Source organism: Scyliorhinus canicula, chromosome 2 (assembly GCF_902713615.1).
Source record: "Scyliorhinus canicula chromosome 2, sScyCan1.1, whole genome shotgun sequence".
Taxonomy (NCBI): Eukaryota; Metazoa; Chordata; class Chondrichthyes; order Carcharhiniformes; family Scyliorhinidae; genus Scyliorhinus; species Scyliorhinus canicula.
The window spans coordinates 62668892-62679257 of NC_052147.1; the positions used below are offsets into that span (position 1 = coordinate 62668892).

General features: G+C 45.1%; 1 protein-coding gene across 2 annotated transcripts in view; it reads right to left on the reverse strand.

Moving 5' to 3' along the window:
* LOC119954523 (armadillo-like helical domain-containing protein 4) overlaps positions 1-8139 on the reverse strand; it is a 261993-nt gene extending 253854 nt beyond the window's left edge. Inside the window, exon 1 of one of the 2 annotated variants that reach the window (XM_038779837.1) lies at positions 7638-8139. The gene's annotated coding sequence lies outside the window, so the exon portion shown is untranslated. Of the gene's footprint in view, positions 1-7247; positions 7268-7637 lie in introns of those variants that run through there. The other variant, XM_038779846.1, reaches the window with a different exon arrangement.
* Positions 8140-10366: the final 2227 nt, after the last annotated feature.

The following is a 10366-nucleotide window of genomic DNA, read 5'->3' on the forward strand; positions in this document are numbered from 1 at the left end:
GATGAGATTGCAGAGCCTTTGGCTTTGATCTTTGGGTCCTCACTGTCCACGGGGATAGTGCCAGAGGACTGGAGAGTGGCGAATGTTGTTCCTCTGTTCAAGAAAGGGAATAGAAATGACCCTGGTAATTATAGGCCAGTTAGTCTTACTTCGGTGGTCGGTAAGTTAATGGAAAAGGTCCTGAAGGATAGGATTTATGACCATTTGGAAAGATGCAGCTTAATCCAGGATAGTCACAACGGATTTGTGAAGGGTAACTCTTGCCTCACAAATTTGATTGAATTCTTTGAGGAGGTAACTAAGTGTGTAGATGAAGGTAGAGCAGTTGATGTCGTATACATGGATTTTAGTAAGGCGTTTGATAAGATTCCCATGGTTAGCTCATGAAGAAAGTAAGGAGGTGTGGGATAGAGGGAATTTGGCCAATTGGATAAGTAACTGGCTATCACATAGAAGACAGAGGCTGGTGATGGATGGAAAATTTTCAGACTGGAGACCAGTTACCAGCGGTGTACCACAGGGATCAGTGCTGGGTCCTCTGTTATTTGTGATTTTTATCAATGACTTGGAGGAGGGGGCTGAAGGGTGGGTCAATAAATTTGCTGATGACACCAAGATTGGTGGAGTAGTGGATGAAGTGGAGGGCTGTTGTAGGCTGCAAAGAGACATTGATAGGATGCAGAGCTGGGCCGAAAAATGGCAGATGGAGTTTAACCCTGATAAGTGCGAGGTGATTCATTTTGGTCGAAAAAATTTGAATGCGGATTACAGGGTCAATGGCAGGGTTCTGAGGAATGTGGAGGAACAGAGAGATTTTAGGGTTCATGTCCACAGATCTCTGAAGGTTGCCACTCAAGTGGATAGAGGCGTGAAGAAGGCTTATAGTGTATTAGCGTTTATTAACAGGAGGCTTGATTTTAAGAACCATGGGGTTATGCTGCAACTGTACAGGACCCTGGTGAGACCACATTTGGAGTATTGTGTGCAGTTCTGGTCACCTCATTATAGGAAGGATGTGGAAGCGTTGGAAAGGGTGCAAAGGAGATTTACCAGGATGCTGCCTGGTTTGCAGGATAGGTCTTATGAGGAAAGGTTCAGGGAGCTGGGGCTTTTCTCTTTGGAGCGGAGGAGGATGAGAGGCGACTTGATAGAGGTTTATAAGATGATCAGGGGGATAGATAGAGTGAACATTCAGAGACTATTTCCTCGGGTGGATGTAGCTGTTATAAGGGTCATCACTATAAGATTCAGGATGGGAGATATAGGAGGGATATCCAAGGTAGGTTCTTTACTCAGAGAGTGGTTAGGGTGTGGAATGGATTGCCTGCTGTTTTAGTGGAGTCGGACACTTTAGTAACTTTCAAGCGGTTATTGGATAGGCACATGGAGCACATCGGAATGACAGGGAGTGGGATAGCTTGATCTTGGTTTTGGACAATGCTCGGCACCACATCGAGTGCTGTTCTGTTCTATGTTCTGTGATAGAGGTGTACAATGTGATGAGAGGCATGGATAGAGTGGATAGCCAGAGACTTTTCCCTGAGGCAGAAATGGCTGTCACGAGGGGACATAAAGGTGATTAGAGGAAGGTATAGGGGAGATGTCAGAGGTAGGTTCTTTACATAGAGAGTGGTGGGTCCGTGGAATGCACTGACAGCGGATGTGGTGGAGTCAGAGTAATTAGGGACATTTAAGCAGCTCTTTGACAGTCACATGGACAGCGGTAAATTGAAGGGGTGTAGGTTTGGTTGATCTTAGATTAGGATAAATGGTCGGCACAACATTGTGGGCCGAAGGGCCTGCACTGTTCTATGTTCTATGAATGTTTAAATATTTTATAAAGACAATAAAGAGACTAGGGGAACGATCTAAATCAAAAAAAATCCGTTCAGTGCGAGATTTGAGGGGTCGTTCCCGGCGCTACCCCGCTATCAAACGGCACTGTTTTTGTTCGGGCCTCAATGGGGAAAGCCCCACCGAGGCCGCACTCAGTTACATTTCCTACAGGAAACGATTGGGGAGCCATTTTTAAATAGAACCCCGAACTCTCCACCCCCGTCGCGACCCCCAGACCGTCCCAATGCCCCAACTCACCTGTTGGGGGGGTCCTCATGCTCCCCACACCCCACATCCACACCATCCGTGGTGTGGGCAAAATGCCACCCGTGCACCTTGGCACTGCTAGCCTGGCACCCTGGCAGTGCTCCTGCCAGCCTGGCAATACCACCTGGCACCCTGGCAGTGCTCCTGCCAGCCTGGCAATACCACCTGGCCACCCTGGCGGTGGCAGGCTGGCATTCAGGTAACACCGTCAAGGTGCCCAGGTAGCACTATCAGGGTGCCAGGCAGGCAGTGCCATGATACCAGGTGGCATCAGCAGTGCCAGGCTGCCACCCTGCCCAGATACCAACCACCCAGGCACCACCAATCACCTGGATGAACCCCCCTCCCCAAGAGCCGTTCCATCTGGTCCCCATTTGTGCGGACTAGTGCTAAACAGCACCTGGCGAGACCGGTAGATGCTGGGAGCCGGTTCGATCTGGCGTCAGCAGAGTTTTTTTTTTCATTTAGAGTATCCAATTATCTTTTTTTCCAATTAAGGGGCAATTTAGCGTGGCCAAGCCACCTCGCCTACACATCTTTGGGTGGTGAGGGTGAGATCCACGCAAACACGGGAGAATGTGGAAACTCCACACGGACAGTGACCCAGAGCCGGGATCGAACCCGGGTCCTCAGGGTCCTGAGACAGCAGTGCTAACCACTGCCCCACCATAATGCCCTTCCGTCATCAGAGTTAAGTGAGCTTTTGTAACTCACTTAACTCTGCAAGTCTGGGTCCCGCTCATTGTAGGCAGGAACCAGATCGCAACACACAAGATCTCGTTAGATCTCGCGAGGCATAACGACCGCCGGGAATCCGGGAAGACGCCTCTCCGGGGTTCTACCGGCCGCTTCCCGTCCCAATTCCAGTGGGATGCGGTCGGTAAATCGTGCCCTAGGAGTTTCCCATCAAATAGCTAGTTATGATAGAGTAACTGAGAAGAACACACCAGACATTTCACAGGTTTATCCCTTATCTGTATAAAATTAGCTGCTCTCAGCCACAACTGGCCTCCTTGCCGGGACAAAATTAACTCGCGGTCCTGATCCTGATCATTATCCAACAATCTTTGCTGGAAGTGTGCATGTGCAAATGTTGATTTGTATTTATGTAATGCTCCACACCTTGTTGGTACATTTGTATAATTAATAAGGATTGCATTATCAAATTGTACTGCACATAAATTTAGTGATAAAAAGTCTTGTATGTATCATTGGGATGATTTGTGAATTTTGGGATATGTGAGTTGGCAATAGCTTTACGAAAATGTGAACTTTAGGTCAGAAAGGTGATCAGGGCACCTGGTGTTCCAGGACCTCCTGTCAAAAAGATACAAGTTATAACATAGAAGGGACAACAGGATTGTGAAGCTGATTAGTTCAAGGAAGCTGGTCTGAGGCCAGGTGTACCAAGGTCTCCCATTTAGATACAAATTATAGCTAGCAGTTAGAAAAGAGAGAAATTGAGAGACTCAGCAACCAGCTGTGAAGTATATAGCTTCTGTAGTTAAGGTGGGCAGGGAAAGTCTTAAAGCTGCAAAAGGATTTGTATGTGTGTTAGAATTAAGTTGGCTAAGTTAAAATCTGGAAGAACATTGTGAGTCAGAGACCAGGTTCTAAGAACTGAGATGGCCCAGGATCCACAGGAAAGACAGACCAACACGCATTCAACTTTTCTATTGTGCAATGCCTCACATAGTAAAATGTTAAATATCAATCTTTATTTCCCAATATACCTAGTTAGTTTGTATTCTAAAGTAGTGATTGTCCGTTTTGCCAATAAGGGTATTCCTCAACAAGAATTTTCTTACTCTGGGGTTTGGTATGGAGTCCAAATCCCTACTGGAGCTTCTCTAAAGCTATACCAGGGCACCGAGTCAAACATCTTGCATAAAGTAAAATAGTTTGAGATACAAGTCAAGGCAGAAAGCATTAGACATGGTTAAGTCAATTTTTTTTCTGACAAATTTTGAAAGGAAGTTTCCAGAGCACAGAAATATAATTTCTGTAATATAATGTAGATTTGTAGGCAGGGAGGGAGTGGGGGTATTGGCTGTAAAGTTCTCTGGATGGCCTTCCCACTGGCTCGTGCTGTCTCCGCAATTTTACAGTGGATGGATGAGACCTAGACCGCCGTTCCCACCCTTGACCTAGTTGATGCCCTTAAATGGTCAATTAATGACCATTTCCCACCCAGCCTCAAACTTTAGGGCAGGCAGGAGGAGATCAGGGCAGGGGGAAGACCCAAGAATGACGCTTACCATGGCTCAGGTGGGAGAGAGGTGGGGAGCCTCTATCAGTAACCTTTCAACATTGGATGCCCATATCTCTCTCCCCCCACACCCCTCTCCCCCCCCCCCACCCCTTTAAAGGTCTGACCCCTGAAGGTACCCTGCCCCTTATCCTCTCCACTAACAAACATGTCCACCCCCGATAGCCTCAGTTTCCCATCCCGCCATGAACTCCCCAAAAATCTAGTTGGGCCTGGACCCCAAGACTTAGATTCTCAGGACTGTTTGCTGTGCCAGTCCTGTTCATTGTAGTTCCTGGCACTACTGGTACTAGAGAAGCTGCTGGACAGTCAGATTGGCTGACAGCTCTCTGAGCGCACGATTTCCTCCTGAGTGAGAAGTGGAAGTCCTGCCACCAGTCAATTAACATTTGTTAGAGTATCATTGTTGGCAGAAAAGGGTTTGTCACCTATTCCTCAGAAAGGGAAATAATTATGCCATCTGAAAAGTCCTGGCCCATAGTTTAGAAAGTCTGATGCTGATGGGGAAAATGGTGGTAAAAGAGATTGAGGTAGACAAAGAATGCTCTTTCTAAAGAGAGAAACTAGATGATTATACCAGTAACGAAAATGACCCATGCCTCAGGAGGAGGAGGATAAGTAATCAAAGAGAGATTGACCTCAGAGTAATCAAAGAGAGAGTTTCCTCCCACAGTCCAAAAATGTGCAGATTAGGTGGATTGGCCACGCTAATCGGCCCCTTAGTGTCCAAGAATGTGCAGGTTAGGTGGGGTTATGGGGATAGAGTGGGGAGTGGGCCTAGGTAATAATAATTGTCACAAGTAAGCATACATTAACACTGCAATAAAGTTACTGTAAAAAGGTAGGGTGCTCTTTCGGAGGGGTCGGTGCAGACTCGATGGGCCGAATGGCCTCCTTCTGCACTGTAGGGATTCTATGATTATAATTGCAATAACAGCCTTCAATGATGGAACAGGGAAAAAGGAGATAAACAGCGATCAAGTGTCAGATGAGTCAGCTGTTGTCTTGATATATAACATAGCTACCAAAATAATGCAAGAGGGACTTGAAGACCAATCATGAGGACCTTGAAATTAAATTGCTGGAGTATAAGGCAGGAATGTTGGGTGGGGAGAGGTTGACAGGTGTGCAGGGAAACACAAGTCACAGAATACCTGAAGATTATGGGGGTATTGGAGAGGAAATGAGTAATTAAATCAAGGCAATATTCTGCAGAGGGAAGGTGTGACATTGCAATGAATCAGGTATGGCGTAGAAGGGCCAGCTTGTAGTCAAACAAATGCTGAGAATGTGCGCCAATGGACACAGCCTAAATAAAGGGTGATGAAGTTAGTGTCTGGTGTGGACAGGAAATGGCTCAATTGTGATTTGGTTGAATAAAATGCTGACATAGAATCACTAAATTATAGCACAGAAGGCCATATGGTCCATTGTGTCTTTGCCAGGTCTTAACATCAGCAACTCAGCTAGTCGCACTTCCCCCACCTTTTCCCTGCCGGAAATATTCTCTGCACTGCTCAGTGCTTTAAATTGATGAAAAACACCTTCTGATTGTTTGTGAAATCTCTGTTGTTAGAAAATATAACATGTCTTAAAGACTGTCCAGTAAGCTGCCTGGACTCGTTCTAAAATTTAAATCTAAAATTTGAAAAGTGGTTTTGCAATTGTTGCAATATTAATGCAAGCAATGCAAAGCTAAGTGACATAACTATTATCTGGAAATGAAAAAATAATGAGACTTCTGTATTTTATTTCCTAGTTTTGTAATGCAGTAGAATTAAAATTGAAATTGTCTTAGCTTATTCATTTTCAAATTTTAACTGGTTTCTCCTTGTCAGCTTGATGTAACTGAGGTTATAACCATGTCCTTCAGTTATTTTCTCAAAGTTACTCATTTCCACATCTACCGCTCCAATTTCTTGCATCACAAAGAATAACTTGTGAGACTAACCATAATTCATGAGTCTGAGTGGAGATGAACGAAGCAGAAAATGAAGAAATTATGTATTTTTAAAAATCTGCCAACATTCTTGGGCCTCCGAGTTAAAATAGAATGGGATATTCATGACTGTTGTGGAAATCTTTGAAATGAAGTGCAGCTTTCAACTGTAAGCAACATCGACCATCTAAATTAAATTTTAAGCATAAAGAAGGCTAGTTTGACAAGAGGGTCAACACTCCCAAGGAAAACTGCCAGGAGCACTTGCATACCTGGAGGCTAAAATCAGAGCAAAAAAAATAAATTGTAAGTCAGTCTCAACCATCTGGGGGACAAGATGGTAACAGAATTAAATGTGAAATTATTATTTACCTTTTGTGGGCAAATAATGCAATTGAAAATACTATCATCGATAAACATTCAGGAACGTCACAATGAATTGTGGAACTGTGTCCAGAAATCATAAACTGAATACTGTCAAGTTATCTGTTTCTATTATATAGTGTGAAATAAAAAGTGGAAGCTTCTACTTAGATATTCAGTTGCTCAAACATTGAATAGGAAAGAATTCGGTTAAGGAGGGGGGAGACGAAGGGGATGAAGAGGAAATCGACTGAAATATTAGTTGCCTCGAGTGGAGTTAGGGCAGTTCCTAGGGTTTTATGTTGGCTGGGTGATATTCAATTTGACACATGTGTTCAATACCAGCCGCTCGTAAGTATAACTCACAACACACATATTACATAGATACATTATATATACACACACACACATATGCACACAGCAATCTTACAGCTATCACATTGACACTGCTAAACGCTTCGGAATTTTGAAACTATTTTTTAAACCCAAATTACAAACCGCGACGAAAATCACCCGACGCGTTTAAATCTTTGACCGGGAGGAAACGCCAATCTTGCATCCAAGAATTTGCACCTTTTCTGTCAAGGAAATAAAAAACATTCGCATCCAAGAATTTGCACCTTTTCTGTCAAGGAAAAAATAATAAATATTCGCATCCAAGAATTCGCATCGTTTCTGTCAAGAAAACAAATTAATATTCCCATCCAAGAATTTGCATATTTTCTGTCAAGACAAAAATAATATTCGCCTCCCTCCCTCCTGAGAAACGCGCAATATTGTCCGTTGCCTCCTATTTGGCTCCGTCCGCGTTACAAACGCCGATTGCCACCTTCCTATCCTTACAAAAGCGTCGACCAAATTTATGCAGCTAACGGCTTTTATTCTTTTTTTTTCGGCGCGCGCCGCGCAACGTCCGAGGAGACATGGCAGCGGGCGAAATAAAACCCGACGGCGGCTCCTCACCTGTCTCCAGAAAAAGCCGGGAGGTGGGGAGGGGGGGTGTCTCTCGTCCCGACCTCGCTCACATCCTTTTGTGTGTGTGTGTTTTTTTGACTGCAAATCCTTTCGCAGGGGTCGGTGTTTCCCCCCCACACCCACCCCCACTCAGTGTGCGGTGTTTATCTTCGCTGTCGTCCGCCGGGTCGGGCTTGTCTGTCCTCCGCGTTTGGATGGAGCAACGCACGCCTGGTCCCAGCAAGCAGCAGAGGTGGGCAAGACAGATAGGCAGAGCCTCTCTGCCAGCGTGCTCACCTCTTCGTCAACAACACTCGGCTTGAGCATCGACACACGATCATAAAGCAGTCTTGTCGGCCAGAGAAACCCGAGGTGACAGCAATACCCCTTCTAACTACACATATAACTCTGAACCAATTTTTTAAAAAAAAATAAAAGCTCTCAATTTGCTGCGAGGATGTGGAATCTTCTGAGGAGATTCTCAGCTAATTTTGGAGCAAACTCCAAAAGAAAAAAGATTCTGCATTAGGAGGGGTTGATTGGGTTTCGGTTCATGACGGGTGGGGTACTGTAGCACCGGTACTGAGTGGGGAGAGACGAGAGAGAGAGAGAAGAGGGAGCTGCAACGCTGGAGGGCGGAGGGTTTCGCCTGAACCAGGCTGGGACCAGTGCCCTGGAGAATCGAGTAACTGGGACTGTAGAGAAGGCTTCAAACTAAATAGTCCGGGTGATTTGGAAAGTTACAGAGGACAATGCAGTAGTGCAGCAGGGTGGTGATGCAGGTAATAATAACCTATGTGTGGCAGGAAGGGACAGGGCCTGAGAGTGCAGCACCAAATAAGAGCAGAGTAAGGAATAATGGTTAAAACGTCAGAATTTAAGGCTCTTCGTCTGAATGCACGCAGCCTTCATAACAAGATGGGTGAATTGACAGCACAAATAAATATACATCAATGTGTGACACAATCAACATTAGTGATAAAGGGGGTGAGTTCTATGGCCCTTGTTGGTGTATTGAAGGCAGGGGAGCACATAAAATAAATCAGCCTGCTGCCACCTTCCTGCCCATCCCCAGCCTTTCCCACTTATTGGGGAGGGCAGGTATGGTATCAGACAGCCTACCCACCCTTGGGTCTATCGAGGCCCTTAAGTGGACAATTAATTGTTACTTAAGCACCTCATTCTGCCTCATCCATGATTTTTCAGTCTGCAGGGGAAGGCAGAAGCAAGGCTGACAGCGTGGGTTGCTGGTGGACAGGAAAGGGGGGACTTCCTCTGCAGGTTCTGCTGTGCCCAAGACAACCCCTAAGATTGTACCCACCTTAGTCCTTCACCTGACCTCTCTAATCCATCCACCCAACACCCCACCTACCCCCTCATTCCTTGTTGGGTACTCCCAACCCTGCCTGCCCCAAATCACCAGACTTACCTGAAGCCTGGGAAGCGTCTTCACATTTTCATGGGGACTGGTTTTAGTCCCAGCAGTAGCCATTACTGTCTCCTAGTGTGGCTATTACTTACAGAGCTGCCAGCCAATCAGATTAGACAGCCAATTTCCATGTGGGGTTTCCTAATCTTAATCATATTATCACTGCAAGGCAGTCAGATTTCACACCAGCAAGGTGCTGACTGACTTTTAGGTCAGGGGGTGGGGGGAGCAGGTCAATCCGTCAACTGCAAGTGACCAGGGCTGGATATTTGACATTTCAAAAGGACAGGAAGGAAGGAAAAGGAATTTGGGTAGCTGTGATAAAAGATGAAATCCGTATGGCAGTGAGAAATAATTTTGATTCAGAGAACCAAAATGTAGCACCATTTTGGATGGAGATAAGAAATAGCAAAGGAAGTAAGTCAATGGTAGGAATTGTTTATATGTTTCCAACAGTAGCTACACAGCAAGACAGTAAGAAATCAAATCAAATTGGCACAGGCAGCATGGAGGATGAGTTCATAGTGTGTATTCGGGACAGTTTCTTAGAACAATGTGTCTGGAACCCACCAGGGAACAGTCTAGTTTGTAGCTGGCAATGTGTGGTGAGACACGATTGTGGTAAAGGATCCTCTAGGTAAGATTAATCATGCAGGTGCAGCAGATAATAAGGGAAGCAAATGCAATGTTAGTATTGATAGCAAAAGGAATTGAGTATAAAGATAAGAAGGTATTGTTGCAACTATGCAAGACATTGGTAAGTTTGCACCTGGAGTATTTTGCACAGTTTTGGTCCCTTATTTGAAGAAATATGTAGTGGCATTGGAGTCAATTCAGAGGAGCTTGACTAGATTGATTCCAGAGATGAGAGGTCTGTCGTATGAGGAGAGATTGAACAGTTTAGAAGAATGAGGGGAGATCTAATTGAGGTATACAAGATGCTAAAAGGATAAAGTAGACACGGAGCTGATGCTTCCTCATTCTGAAACGAGAGGTCATAATCTTAGAATAAGAGGTAGCAAATTTAAAACAGATTTGAGGAAAAGCTACTTCTCCCAAAGGGTTGTGAATCTGGAATTCACTACCCCAGAGTGCGGTGGATGCAGGGACAGTGAGTAAATTTAAGGAGTAGTTAGACAGATTTTTAATTGGTAATGGGTTGAAGGGTTATGGAGAACGGGAAAGACAGTGGAGTTAAGGCCAGGATGCGATCAGCCATGATCACATTGAGGATGTTTAGACTTGGGAGGCTAAATTGCCTACTCTGCTCCTAGGTCATGTGTTCTAGGAAGGTGATGTTCTGGCTGAT